Below are 19,625 nucleotides of genomic sequence, written 5' to 3' on the forward strand. Positions count from 1 at the left end.
ATGAATTAGTGTAAAAAAAAAAGGCTTCATCTACAACCAGAAGCGCAAATTAAAATGTAAGCTTTTTGAAGGCAGAGTTGTTTTTTGTTTTTAAAGTGTGTGGCTCTAGTACCTAACATAAATTGTATACAGAATAAACATCAGTGGCCAAGAATGATGAATGAATGAGTTAATGTGGGCATTTAGTACTTTTCCTTCTTATCAGGAGTTTAAGACCCCAGCTGGGTTGATTTGGTGGGTGGACCTCAGGCTGGTTCAAATTAGCTGTCTTGTGTGCAGACCTAAGAGCGTGTGAAATGTGCTCCTGCTGGGGTGTTTCCCCCTGGCCTTTCCTTTTTGAGCACTCCTCTCTTCTCTGATTGCCATTTAAAGATCTGCGTACTGAGGACGAGCTGCTGGAGGGAATGTTTCCCTGAGGACATGGGGTCTAATGGCAGCCAAGGCTTTGTGGTTGATTAACTCCCTGATTGAATCACTGATTTTGAGGCACCCAGGGAGGGAGCATGGGTATGTGTAGACCAAATTAAGAACTCTGCAAGTATGATGAGAGTGGACGGGGGGAGTGGGGACTGGGTGGCGGTGGGATGAAAACGGGATGGCCAGAGAGTTTTAAACTCTTCCTCAGTCCCACGTTTTAGATTTCCCTTTTTGTGGTGGAGTCAGAGCAGTCTAGTAGAAAGAACAGAAGCCAAGGGGCTTGACTTTTTTCTGCCATCAACTCACCGATGTGTTGGTCTCATTTCCTTCATTTGTCGAGTGGGGTGAGGAAACTCTGCCCCTGCCTGACTGCCTTGACTGTAGTGAGGTCTGGTGAAGTGTTGGATGAGAAAGCTCTGACCAGAGTGGGAGAAGAGTACAGCGACACTGGTCACTGGCCCATCTTTTCTCACCAGAGTCCTCCTGTCTCTGGAGGAATCAACCATGGTAGCCTGGTCCTTAATGCGCAGGTTCCTCTGAACTTTCTGTTCTTTCCAGCCTTGAGGTCATCACTCTTTATTCAATAATGTGGGTGACCCAGAAAGCATTCACAGTTCCCCGACTGGAATTCCTGTAGACCAGGGACCATGTTTTTCCTCCGTGTATTCCTAGCCCTTGGGACAGGTTTGGAAGAGCAGGCACTTGCTAAACAATTTCTTGAGAGAGAGTTTAAGTTTGGATACTGGATCTGCCATATACAGTACTAACTTTATGACTGTGACCAAGAGACTTGGCTTCCCTAAACCCTAGTCTCCTTTATCTGTTAAATGGGAATCATAATCCTTGTCTTTCAGGGTGAGAATTGAATATATACGAAATTCCAGGTGTTGTGTAAATGTAATTCCCCTCCATATCTGCCAGCTGTGGTACGTGGGGCCCAGTAATCTGCTAACTACTATACTATAGTACCTCCATAGTGACCTGCTGAGCCCAGAGTTGCTCCTGAGGTGATGTTTTCTGGATATTTAGGTCTCAGACAGAAGAAGAAAGCAGAACCTTGGGATTTCCCTTAGCATTTCCGCCCTTTTCTATCTGCCTGCCCTGCTTGCTTGTTCTTCCTTGGATTCTGTTCCTAGAAGAGCCAGAATATTTTTCTGCCTCTTCATTTTCCGAAGCGTCTTCACCAGCCAGAGCACTTTTGTTTTGGCTCTTCCAGGCTTGCTCTGTTTGGTCTTTGTTATTCTTCATTAGCTGTTACTATTCCCTCTTATTTTCAGTTTCCCGACTTGTTGTGCTTTGTCCACGGCTAACACAGCATCTGAGGAAAGTCACTTGGTCGGGCTCCCTCTAGCCACACAGGTCTGTGAGGTGGAAGAGCTGAGTTCCTGTGCTGGCTGTGCTATCTCTAGCTGTGTGACCTTGGCCGAAGATCTTGCCCTCTCTGGGTCTCACACCTCTCATCATTAACATGAAGGATTTGAACCAAATAAGTGGTTTGTAAGGGTCCTTAAATTCTGAGTGTGAGTTTGGACAAGGCATTTTTCTTTTTGGGGGGTTCTTAGCTTCCTCATCTGGAAAACCAAGTAGGTTGGACTAAATAATTTATACTCACTTCTAGGCCTAAATATTTTCTCCTCGTTCTTTTTTTAGTTTCTTTCTTCCTTTTCTGCCTTGTATTGCTTTCTGGAGCATTTCTGTGACAGTTAACAGCTGTGGACAGGAAACCCTTGAACACTTCTAACTTGGCAAAGGTTGCTGCTCCCTCTGAACCTCATCCCAGCCCATTTCCTGTGTTTACAGCGTTTGGGTTTTTTGCTTAGTGACAGGCCTGACAGGTCATACTCCAGTTCTCCTCCATGGCTTTGTGTGGGGTAGACCAAAATGAGCACCGACTTGGGAGTTTGGGAGACAAGGTTTCAGTCTCTGCTCAGTTGTATGACCTTATGTAAGATACCTGCCTTCTCAGAGTTCATTGTCCTCATCTGTAAAGCCAGAGAGTTTAACTAGCTCTGATACTATAGGATGTTAATATTTGCTTCCCTTTTATTCTCCCCGCAGGGACCTCTGTTTATCCCGTTTCTTCCACATACTCCAGTGTGGAAGGGACCCAGGGTAGCTGCCTTTGCATTTCCTGTGTGGGACAAAATAATAGGAAGAAAGGAAGTCAAATAGCTATCTCAGGCCCAGATTGGCAGCAGAGAAAAGTTGAGGTACGGAGCTGGTGTGATCAAATTGCCCAACATATCCGCTATATAGTTGGTAACCAGGTGGACACCAGTCTGCATTTATTCTTATCAACACTCTGGAGAGAGACAGTATCCCAGTTCCAGCCTTACTTTTACCATTTATGTGACTTGAGCAAGTCATTTAGCAGATCTGGGCCTCAGTTTCCTCATTTTATATTAGGGATAATACAAGTACTGACTTTAGGGTGCCTGGATGGCTCAGTCAGTTGAGTGTCTGACTCTTTTTATTCTTTTGTTTTTTTTATTTTTGAGAGAGAGTGGCAGAGTGTAAGCGGGGGAGGGGCAGAGAGAGGGAGACACAGAATCCGAAGCAGGCTCCAAGCTCTGAGCTGTCAGCACAGAGCCCAACACGGGGCTCGAACCCACGAACCGTGAGATCATGACCTGAGCCGAAGTCGGACCTTTAACGTGCTGAGTCCCCCAGGCACCCCTGAGTGTCTGACTCTTGATTTTAGCTCAGGTCATGATCCCAGGGTTGTGGGATTGAGCCCTGAGTTGGGCTGAGTCCTGAGCATGGGGCCTGCTTGAGATTCTCTCTCTTTCTCTGCCCCTCCCCCACTCATGTGCATGCATGCGCGTGCACACACACACAGGCGCGTGCGCACACACTCTTTCTCTCTAAAATAAAAAATAAAAGGACTGACTTTACAAAGTTGTAAGAGAGTACAACTTTCTATGTACAAGTCCCAACATAGTTCCAGACATATTTGTCCCTCCTTTCTCCCTGAGACAATAACAATGTACTTAATTCTGTTCTTGTGTAGATAACAGGAGGACACTCAGGTCCCACCGCAGAGTCACTAACATGCCAGCTGGGGACAGAGTCCAATTGTGGTTGGAAGAAACCTTGTGAGTTTGTGCTTGAACCAGACTGAGCTCAGTGCTGTGACCTCAGAGGGGAGACTCATAGGGCCTAAAGTGGTTAAAGAAGGCAGGTGGGCATAGGACTTTTCCTGGACCTTGAAGGGCCACCAAGTCTTGCCCATGAGGAGCTGGAGGGAGAGTGGCTCCAGGTGCCCGTTCACCCTTGCTCAAGCTGGTGCTTAGTATTCATGTGTATTGGCATTTACGTCTTCCCTTCCCTCCCTCTTCATCGGGGAAGTTACTATCCAAAGGACTTCTCCTTTTTCCTTTTACATTTTTGAGAGAAAGAAAATTTGAAGGCACAAGGATGGCATAACATTTATTCAGAGCAAACTAGTTTTAGTTTAACCAATGGGCTAGGTAGTTTGCTTGCATAATCTTAAATACTTAGAAAATTACAGTATTATGCCACATTTTACAGCTGAAGTAACAGTGCCTCCAAAAGGCTAAGCAGTTTTTTCAGCTCAAAATTAACAAGTTATAATGACGAATCAAAAGAGCTCTGCACAATAATTCAGTACGACTTCAGCCAGTTTATTCACCCAAGTTCTTAGTAATCTGTAATAGTTGTCTTGTGCTTATCTTTTTGAGATGGCTATCTTATTCCTGGCTCCTACTATACTTAGCTCTTGTTCTTAGCAATAATTCTCTATTCTGTAGATCTCTAGTTCTACCGTTGACTTAGATTCCACCTCATTATGCCAACATTAGCTCCCTTAATTCTTTTTCCAGATATTTACCAAGCACCTAACTATAGGCCAGACCAGAGATGGATACAAATTCCAGTTCCTGCTTGGATCTTTCAGTGTGATGGTTGGACAAACGATTACAGTAAAAACAACTTGGTAGTAATTGAATATTTACTGTGTGCCATGCTTTATTTGAAGTACTTTATATATTTTCATTTCATTCTTAAAACTCTATCAGGTAGATACCGTTTTCTTCTTATTTTATAGATAATGAAATGCAGGCATACAGAGGTTAATTGGTCTAAGTTGTGATAGAGAGAAGCACAGGGACCATGTGGGCACAGAAGAGGGGCTCCTAATCTAACCCAAAGAGTCAGTGTAGAGAATACTTCCTAGAGGAATTAGAAAAGGCCTGAGTAGAATCTTGAAACTTGAGTAGGAATTAGTCAGGTGTAAAATGGGGCAAGGATATTGTAGGCAGAGGGAACATTGTGTACAAAGCCACAAAGTGAGTCTTGCGTATTTATGGAACTCCAAGTAGTTTAGTGTGGTGGCAGGGTAAGGTGTGTGTCAGTGACTGGTATGGGATAAGGCTAGAGAACCTGGTAGGGACCACCTCCTGAAAAGCCTGTATCCTTTGCTACATTATATTTGTTATACCTGCTAGTGGTTCCCAACTTGAGCATTTAAAACTCTGAAAGGGGCCCTTGAAGGGTGTCTCGTGAATCCATATTATTTTCTTAGTTGTTTTTCAATCTGTGGATACTAAAAGTATAACTATTATTAATGGAGCTTTTGGAATTCCTCATTGAGAAAAAGTTAGGAATCACTGTTGTAAGAGTTGGGGAGCTTTGCAAAAGATTTTTTTCTTTAAATTAGAATATTTATTGAGACAATTCTAGACTTACATGCAGTTTTTAAAAAATGCAGTGTGGCGCTCGGGTCTCAGTCTATTAAGTGTCTGACTTGATCTCAGCCCAGGTCTTGATCTCAGGGTCATGAGATCTCAGGGTCCAGCATGGAGCCTACTTAGAACAATAATAATAATACAGCGAGATTGTTGGGAAACTTTGCAGTTTTCCCCACAGGAACATTTTGACAAACTGCAGTATAATATTATAACCAGAATATATTGACATTAATAAAACCTACCAATCTTGTTTAGATTTCCCCAGTTTACTTGTACTCGTGTGTGTAAGTTCTGTTCCAACACTGTAAGTATCCTTTATTTGCCCTTTTATAACCACACCTTTCTCTCCCACCCCCTTCCCTGTTCCTAACCCCACTGTTCTCCATTTCTAAAGTTTTATGACCTTTCAAAAATGTTGTATAAATGGAATCAGAGTTTGTAACCTTTTGGAATTGGCTTCTTTCTTCAGCCATAATTCCCTGGAAAATCATCCAAGTGATTGTATGTATCATGACTTTGTTCCTTTTTATTGCTAAATAGTGTTCCATTGTGTATAATGTATATAACCATTCCCTGAAAGATGTATGGACTGATCCCAGTTTTGGGTTATTAAACATAAAGCTTCTATGAACATTTGTATACAGATTTTTTTTAAGTTTATGTATTTATTTTGAGAAAGAGGGCATGTGGCCAGGGGAGGGGCAGAGAGAGGGAGAGAGAGAATCCCAAGCAGCCTCTGTGCTGTCAGTGCAGAGCTTGATGTGGGGCTCAAACTCACAAACTGTGAGATCATGACCTGAGTTGAAACCAAGAGTCGGACACTTAACCAACTGAGCCACCTAGGCGCCCCTATAAACAGGTTTTTATGTGAACCTGTGAAGGATTTTATTCAGGAGCATGGAGAGTGGTCTAGTCAGATTGGAATTTTAGAAAAATTGTACTGACTGCTTTAGTAGAGGATGGGTTTGAGAGAAACGAGCAGAGACAGGAAGATCAGTGAGGAAACTGTAGTAACCCAGGCAAAGTACATGGAGATCTGAGCTCAGATCTCTGTGAGCTGGAGCATAGAGGCCTTTCCTCAGAAATCATACTAGGCTCGTTCCCATGTGGGAGCAGGACCAGGGAGCCTGGGCTGTCAGGAGGCTCAGGCACACTCCATTCTGGATAGTTAGCCACCCTTCTGGGGAGATGTTGTCTGGATCCATAGCTGAGAACTGCATCAGGTGAGGAAGGGCTGCAAACCAAGTCCTTGGAATGACCATCCTGACTGCAGGGTTTTTCAGTAGATGTTCTTGGTTATCTAATCTCAAGAAAAGAAGAAAGGGGGTCAGTTATCTTCTTTGTATTGTTTGAATGGAGGCTTGTTTGGGGCAGAAAGATGGTGAGAAGCTCTTGCCTGGTTCTGGTCTCTGGGAGCCCAGGCATGTGTTCTCTGGTAGGCCATCCAGCAGTGGGGCTGGGTGACCTGAGGATGAACTCCTGCTGCAATGGTCCCTGGAATCAACATTGTTTTTACCCCGTGTGTGTGCCTGGCTCCCCAGTGTTTATATCTTCCAGGCATTTATCACTGTGCTCTTGGGGTCACTGTGATCAGGACTGATTGTTGAGAGCCAGCTCCACTCCTGAACCAAAGGGTATAATCCTAGAGGGTCCACTAATGGGTTGGACACCTCCCCTGGGCACTGTGCAATGTCCTTATCTGGACAAGTCCTTGGATGCCCACTCAAACACTTTTAGAAAACTTTTCCCAGCAGAAATCTGTTTTGAGTTGTTTGTAATTATTTTTTTGGCCATCTCAGACCCTGACAAGTGCTGGCCAGGATGCAGGAATGTTTGGGTCGGGTGCCAGGTCAGAGAATTTGGGGCAACTTTTGAACCAGCGTGTGTTGATTTAATTTCTCTGGGGTTGTCATGCTTCTTGGCACAGATACCTTTAGAATGTAAAGACCTGTGGTATGTGGGACCCCAAAGCTGAGAAAGCAAATCTTCAAAATCTGTAAGCAGCTCTCAGTTGTCCCTAGACCGGGTCTTGTGTTGTCCAGTGCCATGCCTGACACAGGGGAACACCAGAAAAATCAGACTCGTGTATAGTTGGGAAGATGAGACTCAGATAAAGCAGAGAATAGAGGACCAACAAGCAAATGACTAACACTTACAGGGCTTCACTGTTTTTCAAAGGACTTTATGGATTTTTCTGATAAGAGAATTAATCCTTAGGAATAGTCAGAGTATAGGAAAGTTGAAATTTAAGTACCTGCACCTACCACTTCTGTGATTCAGTATATATTTTAATAATTGAGAAGAAGGGGTGGGGGGACCCTGGAGAGCAGAGTAAGTGTATCTTACCTCTTTTTGTATCCCTAGTGCCTTTGGCTAGTTCAGCCAGCTAGTTCAAGGTCAGCAAATAGGTGATTGAAAATCAGAAATGAGTGTTGAAATGGTAGCATGTGAACACTGAACAGGGGGCCAGAAACTTTTAATTTAGTTAAAAAGGTGATAGAAATAAAAGGGCAGGCAGATAGGCTTTTAAGCAGATGGACAAGTGTCCAGAGCCCTGTAGATGTGGGAGGAGGCATGGGCAGTCAGAACAGCTACAAGTCCCCGGCATCAGAAGCCTGCGTTATTGAGGTCATGGCCTGCTTGGTGGGGACTAACTTTAGGAATTAGCCACCTTCTTCCGGAGGGAAGCTTTTTGTGAAATCAGTATTTGAAGAAAAAAATACTGAGAGGAGGAAGAAGGTAGAAATGGGGTGGCTAAGTGGAGAGAGGAGAGAGGGCTGAAGATTTCATTTCTTCTAGCAGGTGATTATGTTTCATATGCTGAAATAGAAGCATATTCTTTTGCTCTTTTTGTTCCTCCCTGCAGAGTGTGCTAGGGACTCAGTACTCTGTCTCTAGTGTCTTTTTAACTTTGTTTCTAAGTCTTGATAAGGAAGGTGTCTCTGGCTAGTGCTGGACACTGAAGAAGTTAAGGCAAAACCAGGAAATTCTGTTTTACCCTGCTTGGGGAATGGCACAAGACCAGTTATGACTTCTGTGTTGGTCCTTAATAGGCAAGCAGAACCTAATTAAACTTGCCCCTATTCGTGAGTCTTGGAGGGTAAGGGTTAGAAGTTTTAGGGAGCCCTCTTGAACACTCATCTGGATCTCCCAACCATATAGCCTTGCCATAGGAAGTTAGCGAGACTTCTAATCTGGTTCTGCCACTAGTTTGCTGGCCAACCTAGTGCAAAACAACCCCCTTTCATAGTCTCAGTTTCCTTCTCTAGTTGTAAGGTAGGCAGTGATCCTTGATGCCCCCCAAAGCCCTTCCAACTTTGCCACTTAGAGTTTGAGTACAATGGGGATCTCAGCATCCACTATTCCCATTCTGCGCCAGGAATTTTGTAAGATTGGTGAAAAGTACATTTTGACTTTGGGTTCTTTTACAAATCAATCTGTGTGAGATGCTGTGCCCCTTCCTCTTGGGCTTGCTTTGTTAGGTTGCCCTGCCTTCCACCCCTACTGTCTTCTACCTGTTTTCAGACTGGTATCTCCTGCTGCTCTGGTCTCTTGTGTCTTACTGTATTCTATTTTGTGTCTTTGTCATTCATACATTGTGTTCATTCTTGTACCTTTTGTGGGCCAGGATTATGTTGGTTCATCTCTGTTTGAATTTGCTCTTTCATGCAGCTGAGTTCTTCTGGGCGTTCATTTGTTCAGTCAGTGAATATTCATTGGAGCCCAAGTGTTGTGCTAGGGACTTCGCTAGTTCCTGGGTGTTGGCTCAAAGCCAGGATTCAGCCATGAAGGCAGCCATGGCTCCTGCCACTGTGGTGCTTACAGTTTAGTGGAGAAGAAAGATATTAAGCAAATTGTCACACAGATAATTATAATTGTGAAAAGTGTTATCAATGTTGGAGAATGTATAATGTGGGCCTAAACCAGTTTGGCAGGGAAGACGATCAAGGAAGATTCTTTGAAGAAAAAGTATTTAAGTTCAGACCAACAGCATGTGTCAGAATCTGCAGGTCAAGAAAGAATGAAGAAGCTTCCATACAAAAGGAATTCTAGGTCATTCGCAACCTGGGTTGCACATTAACATCACCAGGTATAAGAGAGTATATGAAGCAGCTGGACTGGTGCTTCATACTGGTGCTTACTGGTGAGAGTATAAAGCAATGCAACTACTTTGGAGAACAGTTTGGCACTTAAAAGTTAAACATAACCCTGTCATATAACCCAGAAGTTCCACTCCTACTGGAACTCAAGATGAAAAACTTATTTTCACTCAAGAAAAATGAAAACCTATGTCCACACAAAGACTTGTACACAAATGTCCATAGCACTTTATTTGTGCTAGCTAAAAACTGGTGGATGGATAAACACATTGTGGTATATACATTCAGTGGAATACTACTCAGTGAGAAAATGGAGAAAAACTACTGATTCATGTGATAACATGGTTGAATCTTTTGAATGCTGAGCAAAAGAAGCCAGCCACAAAAGAGTACATACTGGTGATTATATTTCTTTGAAGTTCTAAAGCAGGCAAAACTAATTTATAATGATAGAAATCAGATCAATGCTTGTGTGAGGAGGGCAGTGCGGTTTGGCAGTGAAGTACCAAGTGGGAACATTTTGGGGTGATGAAAATGTTCTATATCTTAATTGGGTGGTGGTTACACAAGTGCGTATGTTTGTCAGACACACTGAACTATGCACTTAAAATGGAGACATTTTATTGCGTGCAACTCTGCCTTAAAAAATATCCATGCTCTATTTTTATAAATGTCAAGGCAAGGCAAAACTCATCTATGGCGATAAAAGTCAGAAGAACAGTTATCACTGTGGGGTGGGGTGAGGTGTAGTGGTTGTGATAGTATTGATTGGAAAGGGGCAAGAGGGAGGAAGTCTTCCTGGAGTATTTCTTGATTTTGGTGGTAGTTACTTAGATATATACATATGTAAAAGTTACTTGATCTATATGTTTATTTATATACTTTGCTGTATATATGGTATGTCTCAAAGAAAAACAGAAAACCAAAACTCCCCTAAAACCAAACCCATGCCTAAGTCCCATCCATTGAGATACTGATTTAATTGGTCTGGGATGGGGCTTGGGCCTCAGCAGCATAAGTGCTCCCTAAGTGAATCTAATATGTAGCCGGAGTTGAGAACCAACGTGCTATGTGAAAGGAAGGGAGAAACTTGGAACATGAAAGAAGGATTGCACAAAGCTAAGGGAGTTGTTGGACAAGAGACCAGAAAGGTGGCAGCTGGCAAATCATTCTGGGCCTTACAGGCCACTTTAAGAAATTTGAACTTCATCTTAAGAGTAATGAAAAGCTTTTGAAGGGTTTTAAGTAGGGAGATGACTTGGACAGATAATCAGCTGGTATGCAGTAGCATTGCCTATAGTTAGCATTCCTGCCAATTGCTTGTTGAGTATTCAGAATCTCTCTCCTGTGAGGAGAAGAAGATTTGGAATAGTTGAGGAGTCTTGAAGGACTGGTGCTTGATTAGAGGTGGGGAGTGAGGGAGAATGAGATGTCAAGGTTTCTGACACCAGCAACTGGAGAAGTGGGAACTTTGGCAGGGGGTGGGGGCGGGGAACTAATGAGTTTAGATTTAGACATTATGCATCCGTTGATGTTCCTGTCAGACATCTATGTGGAGATATTTAGTAGGTGGTTGGATTCTGTGTGTTTCTGAGGGTCAGAAGGGAAGCTTGAAGCAGAACCATCATCTTACTTTTTTGGGGGGAGATGGCAACAGTTTTTTGGGGGGAGATGGCATTTCTTTAAATGATAATTGAAGCTGTGAGGAGAGGTCAGATCCCTCCTGGAGAGAGTCGTCTGAAGAGAAGAAAGCTCGGGACCAAACCCAGATTCTTTAAAACTCCAACATTTAAAAGTCATGTCTGGAGGAGAAACCTGCTTTGTACACTCAGGAAAGCAAAGATTTATTCATTCATTCAGCAGACCTATATTGAATACCTACTGTGTGCCAGGCACTATATGAGTCCCTGGGGATACCACAGGGAGCAAAAAAGTTCCTGCTTTTGTGACCCTTACTTCTACTGGGGGGAGATAGGCAGTAAACAAATCAACAAATAAGTGCATCATATACAAGGTGGTGGTAGGTGCTATGAAAAAATGAAAAAGATATGACCTCTGCCCTCAGATATCCTCAAATAACTACAGTTGTAAGCTGACTGAAGTGAAGCCAGAAGAGGTACAAAGTCAGAAATGCTGGTGGAACTCAGAGGTGTATCTCATTATGTTGCATATTGGAGCTTTATACGTAGTCAATGCTGTGAATTTGTTTCCACTGAGGGCTTTCTTTAATTTTATTTCATGTGAATTAAAAAAATATTCAGATCACAGGTTAGAGCGAAAATATAATTATCTAGCATTATAATAAAGATATAATATTTTTTAATGTTTACTTTTGAAAGAGAGAGCGAGTGGGGGTGGGCTGGTGCAGGGGGACAGAGGATCTGAAGTGGGCTCTGTGCTGACAACAGTGAGCTCTATGTGGGGCTTGAACCCACAACACATAATATTTTTATTTTTATTTATTTTTTTAATGTTTATTTATTTTTGAGAGAAAGGGGGGGGGGGGGGAGCAGTGTGCAAGCAGGGGGAGGGGCAGAGAAAGAGGGAGACACAGAATCCAAAGCAGACTCCAGGTCTGAACTGTCAGCACAGAGCCTGATGCAGGGCTCAAACTCACAAACCAGAAGATCGTGACCTGAGCTGAAGTTGGATGCCTAACCAACTGAGCCACCCAGGTGCCCCACAACATATAATATTTTAAAGCATGCTGGTAAGAATTATAAAAGCCTTTACTGACCACACACATATTGTAGGCCAGGCTTTTTTTTTTTTTTTTTTTTTTAAACTTTATTTTTAGAGCAGTTTTAGGTTTACAACAAAATTCAGAAGGAGGTACAGAGATTTCCCACATATCCTCTGCCTCCACACATGCATAGCCAACCCCATTACCAGGGTTACTTACCAGAGTGGTACATTTTTTACCAAGGATGAGGCTACATGAATACGTTATAATACCCAAAGTTCATAGTGTGTTACCTTAGGGTTCACTCTTGGTGTTATATGGGATGTTATTATTACTTTTTTCACATGTTCTCCCTGGGAGGGGAGACATGGGAAGTCTTTGGGGTAGTCTTTTGCTGCTTGGGTAGCTGAAACCAGTGCCTGCTTCGTCCATAAGGAAAACTCTTCTGAATTCCTGCCCCTGCTGAGAAGAGTCAGACCTCTTCTTGGATATGAAGACATGATGTTCCAACAGGGGCAGGACCATCCCTCAGGAGGCTGGATTTCACTCAGTGTGGGAATCTGACTCCTCTTTCCTCTGTGGCTAGACCTACAGTGTGCTGTATTCCACGTGGGACCTTTCTTGCCAGAACTTCCTAGGTCCAGGGAACTAGTTTAGTTCCCTTTCTCATTCTTTACCCTTTTGTGTAGAGGGTACTTTCTCCTCCCCACGCCCCTTCCCTAGACCCCCAGCCTCAGCCTCATTCTGCATTCTGTGCTGTTTTATCTCTGGAATCTCATGGCCCTTGGTCCATCAGTCTTCCCAGGGCTGGTACTCTCAGTCTTAACAGTCTTTTGAGTCCTTTCTAAGGGTAAGGGTGGATTCTGATCCCATCTAGAGTCACTGCAGAGCTTGCTGGTTGTGCTTGGGGGGTGGGAGGTCAAGTGGGAGAAATTAACAATCAACAAATGAGACCCCTGCTGGCAAAATTTATCAGTTTTCAGATTCCCCTCAGGTGCCAGCCAAGTGGTAGGGAACAGTCTGACCAGCGCCTTTCTTTGCTCCTCATCTGTACCTTCTTCTTTGACTGCTGTTTGTCCCACTTCTTTACCTTTGGGCTTGTGTCTCACATCAGACAATCCATGGTCAGGCTCGACCGCAGTGGTTCTGCTTTGCATGCCTATAAATACGTGTTCTCAGGGGGATAAGTTACTGTTTGGTGATGAGAACGTGGCTGGAGGAGAAGAGGCATCAGGTGGATGGTGGATATTGGTGGTGGGAACTGTGGGTTGTACTCAGGAATTCTCTTGTCTTTGGGGGAGATATGGTTTGTTATGAATCCATTCATGCACTCATTCATTCATTCAGCCATTATTTGCTGATTTTATATTTGACAGGGTGGATGTAGGCCCTGAGGGTTAGAGTGAGTCAAACTTAGTCCTTGCCCTTTTCTGGATATGGCATGCAAACAACTTAGAGCATGAGAATTAATACAACAGAGTTATGTATAAAGTGCTTTGGAGCATAGAGCAGTAAATGATTAGCTCTGCCTGGAGAAAGGAGAGGAGATTTAGACGCAAAGGAAAGACTTTGTGGTGTTGGCTGCTAGTGGTTAACAAAGTGTGGTCTGCAGACCGTTGGGGGTCACCAAGATCTTTTCAGGGGTCCACAAGGTCAAAGACATCTTAATAATAATGCTACGATGTTACTTGTCTTTTTCTGCTGTGTCTACATTTGCAGTGATGGCACAAAAGCACTTAGGTAAAACTGCTGGCACCTTAGCAAGAGTCAGAGCAGTGGCACAGAACAGCACTGGTGGTCGTGGTATTCCTCACCAACATGCACTCTGTTTTAAAAAATTTATTTTTAATTTTTTAATTAGTAAAAAATTTTTTAAATAAATATAAAATGTATTAATTCTATTCAATTGTGTCCTGTTGAATACATATCTCTTTAGTATTCTGTGTGATGAAACAGGAAGTGTGCATAAACCACTTCTGTGTGTAGAAGTTTGATGCTTATTTCTTTCTCTAAATTTTTAAAATTTTTATTGAAAAATTTTTTAATGTTTATTTTTAGAGAGAGAGAGAGAGAGAGAGCACAAGCGGGGGAGGTGCAGAGAGAGAGGGAGACACAGAATCCGAAGCAGGTTCCAGTCTCTGAGCTGTCAGCACAGAGCCCGTCATAGGGCTCAAACCCACGAACCTTGAGATCATGACCTGAGCTGAAGTTGGATACTTAACCCAGTGAGCCATCTGGGCGCCTCTGATGTTTATTTCAAGAGAGAGCATTCGTACCACAGAGCTGCAAGTTGAACTGCCTCCTTTTTTCAGGGAACACCATTTTTATGTGAAAGAATAACTGACAGGTAAACTATACTTACTCAGACTCACGTATTTGGCACGTATTTTCTTAAAAATGAATGAAGTGAGTCTGCTATTAAAGGAAAACAACTGGTAGTATTTATTGCCAACAATAAAATTCTAGTTTTCATTTAAAACTTAGAATTTTGAAAAACTTGGATCTGCCACTGTGAGCTTGACAGCTGCCCCAGATTTAAATCTTTTCTGATGTAATTAGTGGTGATATTAATAACTGTGATTATTTTGATATCGTAGAGATGAAATGGGTCAAATTTGGAAGTTTCCATGTGACCAGTGCATCATGTTACAAAATCACTCCTGGATAAAAGATCAAAGTGCAAGATAGACCAATAGATTTTAATATAATAGAGTACAAATGGTTCATTTATATAGTTTCAAATTTCACATTGCAACTAATCTTTAATAAACCTACTACTTGTCGATTTTGATGTAATATCAGAGAAGAATGTTCACAGATATCTGGAAGATTATTAAAATATTCCTGTCCTTTCCAACTACATATCTGTTTTGCTCTGTGATCAAAACAACACATTGGATGTGGAAACAGATACAATAAGACTACAGCTGTCTTCTATTAAGCCAGACTTAAAGAGATTTGCAAAAATGTAAAAACAATCCCACTCTTCTCAGAAAGCATTTTTTTCCAGGGATGCTTGGATGGCTGATTTGGTTAAGCATCTGACTCTTGATTTCGGCTCAGGTCATGATTTTACAGTTTGTGAGATGGAGCCCCACATTGGGCTCTGTGCTGACAGTGCTGAGCCTGCTTGGGACTCTCCCTTCCTCTCTCTCTGCCCCTCCCCACTCGCACGTACATGTGCATACACGTGCTCTCTCTCTCTCAAAATAAACTTTATTATTATTAAAATTTTTTTAATGTTTATTTTTGAGAGAGAGAGAGAGAGAGACAGAGCATGAGCAGGGGAAGGGCAGAGAGAGGGGGACAAAGAATCTGAAGCAGGCTCCAGGCTCTGAGCTGTCAGCACAGAGCCTGACACAGGGCACAAACCCATGAACTGTGAGATCATGACCTGAGCTGAAGTTGGACGCTTAACCAACTGAGCCACCCAGGCGCTTCTCAAAATAAATAAACTTAAAAATTGTTTTTCCAGAAAACAATTATTTTTCATAAAAAATCCTATTAAATTAATGTATAGGAGATTTATTTGTCTAAAATGAATTAATTGCTATTATTAGAATTTGCGTTTTAATTTCTGATATGGTAGTGGGGTGCCTGGGTGCCTCAGTCAGGTGAGCGTCTGACTTCGGCTCAGGTCATGATCTCACAGTTCATGGGTTTGAGCCCCTCATCAGGCTCTGTGCTGACCGCTTGCCCAGAGCCTGGAGCCTGCTTCAGATTCTGTGTCTCCTTCTCTCTCTGCCCCTCCCCTGCTCATGCTTTGTCTCACTCTATTTCTCAAAAAATAATAATAATAAATAAATGTAAAAAAAATTAATTTCTAATATGGTAGATATTAGTTTTGGGATTTTCAATTTTTACGTATATAAAGGGGCCCTGGCACCAAGATATTTAAAAACCTACTCCTGTGCTACTCTTTTTACTTACAGTTCTCTTTTCTGCCTGAAGAAATCCTACACATAATTGTTATTTAGTTATTTGTTCAAAAAACATTGAGCATCTGTCAAGAACCTGGCTTTTGCTTGCTGCTGGGGACATGGTCCCAAGCCCTTATGGACATTGTTTGATAGGGAAGACAAATGAAACAGAGAACTGAAACACAGTATGATAAATGTTATTGGTGATAGACACATAAATGCTGTGGGAATACAGGCTATTGTTGGAATCACTTGCTAACTCATCTAGAACATGTGACTGATTGATTTTTCAAACACAGTAGGGAGAGTGACTGAAGTTAGCAGGGAACTGTTCACATGTTGCTCTGGGAGGAAAGAAGGAAACTACAAATGTATTGATTGTCAGCTTTTTGCATGCCCTATGCTATGCTAGGGCATAGGCGTTGGAACAAATGTGGTCTTAATTTTCATAAAAACCCTGTCAGCAGAGGTAATTATCCTCATTTTGCAAATGAGATATTGGAGGCTCAGAGAAGTTGAACATCCTGTCCAACATCATATAGATGTAACTAATAGAGCTGGGATTTTGACATATGTGTTCTGATTCCAAGTCCAGGGCTCTTTTATTAATAATGCATTGCTAAACGGGTGGATCTTCTAAGGTATTTCCAGGTGGCGCTGGGAAACCTTGCCAGATTGGAACGAAGGTATAAGAGAAGATAGAAGAGGTGTCAGGAAGGAGAGAGACAGCCTAGGAAATGCTTGGTAGAAGGAGTCATTTGTGAATTTTGACTAACATGGTTTTTCTGGATAGGATTCAATGGCCTTAGGAGACATCAAGGTTTTATACTCCTTTATTCTCAATCCCTTAAATCCTTCTCTATGCCAGATGATGCCAACAGCAAAGGTCACCTGTCTGTCTGATCAGTTTACAAACCAGAGCCTAGCATTTGAAGCCTAAACTTCTTGCACCAGTTATAGGCTTTTGGGAGAGAGGCTGGCTGACCTTAGGCCACTCGTGCCCAGCCTGGAGGCCCCCAGTCCCTAGAGCTCAGCATTTAAACTTTTTCCAGTATTTAAAAAAGTTTATTAGAGGCTTCTGGGTGGCTCAGTCGGTTAAGCGTCCGACTTGGGCTCAGGTCAGAATCTCAAGGTTCGTGAATTTGAGCCCTGTGTTGGGCTCTGTGCTGACCCTTCAGAACCTGGAGCCTGTTTCAGATTCTGTGGCTCCCTCTCTCTATGCCCCTCCCTTGTTCACACTCTGTCTCTCTCTCTCTCTCAAAAATAAATAAATTAAAAAAAAAAAGCTCATTAGAAGTTGTGCTTTATGATAAACCTGTTTGTGGATACAGGCTAATGAAAAGATTGTATTTCTTTGCTTTGAGTCAGAAATCTGTCAACTTAATGTGGTTCAGGTGTGCTACCTAAGGTTTTCTAGAACAAGGGTCAGCAAACTATAGCCCTGGGGTCAAATCCAGCCCACTGCATGTTTTTTTGAATAAAGTTTTATTAGAACACAACAAAGCTCATTTACTCATGTTTTGTCTGTGGCGGCTTTTGTGCTCTAAGACAGAGTTAAGTAGTTGTAACAGAGACTATATGACTCATAAATCCTAAATTATTTATTATCTGGCCTTTTACAGAAAAAGTTTGCTGACCCCTAGGGTAATCCTGATTCTTTCCATCATGGTACTTAGCACATGGTGTTTTAATTGCCTCTGTCCCCTACTTTTAATAATATATATATTTAAGTTTATTAACTTATTTTTAGAGAGCGAGAGAGAGGGAGAGCGCATGTGTGTGCGCAGGTGTGCATGCATGTGCAAGAAGGGGAGGTGCAGAGAGAGAGGCAAAAGGAGAGAGAATCCCAAGCAGGCTCCGTGCTGCCAGGGCTCGATGCGGGGCTCAATCTCATGAACTATGAGATCATGACCTGAGCTGAAATCAAGAGTCAGATGTTTAACCATCTGAGCCTCCCAGGAGCCCCTCTTCCCTACTTTTAAAACTAAACTCCTTGAGAGCAGGGGTGAGATCTGACTCATCTCTCTTTATGCCCCATGCTGATCACAGAGCCTGACATATTAAGAGCACACAATAAATGTTGTTTAAATGGGCACATCATGTGCTGATTAAAAAGCTCTGATGGGCAATTTTTTTTTCTCATTCTGATAGGCAATTATATGTGCCTCTGATTAAGACAAAAACAGAACTAAGGGAAGGAAAACATTATGTTGGTTATGCTAATCCCAGTGCTGTGTGCCTCACCTATGAACCAGTCATTACTTACTGCAATTTTTTTTGGATAGGTAAACGACACAATCATGCCAAGAGCTCTTGTTGGTGAGGAAGTTGAGAAACAATGCCTTAATCTTTGGCTGCATTCTACCACCACCGCTTTACCCCACCCTCCGCTCCCCACTCCCAACTTAGCGGGACAAATGTAGTAGAATATACAGTTACATGGAGATATTTCTTCTTCATGTATTGTATTCTTCTTACTTGTCTTTTTTTAAATGTTTATTTTTGAGAGTGAGAGCGCGTGCGTGTGCGTGAGTGGGGGAGGGGCAGAGAGAGAGGGTAACAGAGGATCTGAAGTGGGCTCTGTGCTGACAGAAAAGAGTCCAGTGTAGGGCTCAAACTCCCTGAACCTCGAGATCATGACCTGAGCCAAAGTCGGACACTTAACTGACGGAGCCACCCAGGCACCGCTTACTTTTTGTCTTCCATAAAGCCATTTCTTCAGTGTGCTTCTTACCATCTGTGACTAACGGAAGATGAAACCACGCTAAAGCTGTTTGGTCACCTTGGCATAAAGATTGGTGAAGTACCGACCTGGGAGTCAGTAAACCTGGGCCCTTGCTGTGACTCTTCAGCTGTCTTTGATTTGGGGCACATCAGTTAACATCTGTGAGCTCCAGTATCCAACATGTTTTTATTGAGTCACATCTGGGACACTTGACACATTTAATATTTATATCTCTCCCTCATTTTGAAAAGGATTTGAGCAACTCGTGAGTGACAGAGAGTTGACTTGTCCTGTCTGTTCCCTGTCTCTGACCAGCAGTCAGCTGAATGATTAAATGGATTGGAGTGTTTTGGGACTTTGATCAGTGCCTCGGAGAAGGCCTCACAGCCACAACAGCCTCTTTACCCTGTCCTTGTTTTCTCTCCTGTGACAACTTCTTCCTTGGGAGTAATCTGAGGAGTTTTTGCTGGAGAGAAGGAATCAAGATCAGGGTCAAAGGGAAAGAGGAATTTTAGAAGCTAAGAATTGGAAGACATACTAGAAACTTTACTTAAAATATCTCTTTCAGATAGTGAACTTGAGGCCTGGAGAAGGGACGTGACCTCACTTGGTAGAGCTAAGACTAGATGCCAGGTCTGCCTGCTGTGTGTGTGCACGGTGTTTTCCAGGGTTCTAAGAGAGGAGTAGGTGGCCTCGGCTCTCGTGCTGGTTTTTGTGTCACATTAACGACTGTGTCGGTGGGTGGGGGAAGCTGTACTGCAGACCTGCCATGCTGTTGCACCTGGTGTGCCCAGGACCTTAGATGTCTGAGAGCTATTTGCTGACCGTAGCTGTCAGTGGACGGGCATAGCATGTGAAGGGTTTCTCCGGTTAGTTTGTGACTGGCATTGTGTTATTATTACCAGCGGTGACAAAGTGAACCAAAAGGAAAACTACATATTATCTTGGCATTGCAATGAATGGGCTGTCTTCCTGTTTCTGGAAAGATTGTATTCACATGCATTTATTTATTGACTGATTAAAAATGGTATTTCACTTGAATATGTATTTCTTTGCTTACTGGTAAGGCAA

At 42.7% G+C, this 19,625-nt stretch overlaps 1 protein-coding gene across 10 annotated transcripts in view; it reads left to right on the forward strand.

Moving 5' to 3' along the window:
- STIM1 (stromal interaction molecule 1) overlaps positions 1 to 19,625 on the forward strand; it is a 182,347-nt gene that overhangs the window by 81,268 nt on the left and 81,454 nt on the right. Inside the window, exons 2-4 of one of the 10 annotated variants that reach the window (XM_042958658.1) lie at positions 2,476 to 2,627; positions 3,428 to 3,512; positions 4,260 to 4,372. The exons of 7 other annotated variants lie outside the window; for them this stretch is intronic. The gene's annotated coding sequence lies outside the window, so the exon portion shown is untranslated. The remainder of the gene's footprint in view (positions 1 to 2,475; positions 2,628 to 3,427; positions 3,513 to 4,259; positions 4,373 to 19,625) is intronic. 2 more of the 10 variants (XM_042958660.1, XM_042958661.1) reach the window with 2 other exon arrangements.

This window comes from Panthera tigris, chromosome D1 (genome assembly GCF_018350195.1).
Source record: "Panthera tigris isolate Pti1 chromosome D1, P.tigris_Pti1_mat1.1, whole genome shotgun sequence".
NCBI lineage: Eukaryota > Metazoa > Chordata > Mammalia > Carnivora > Felidae > Panthera > Panthera tigris.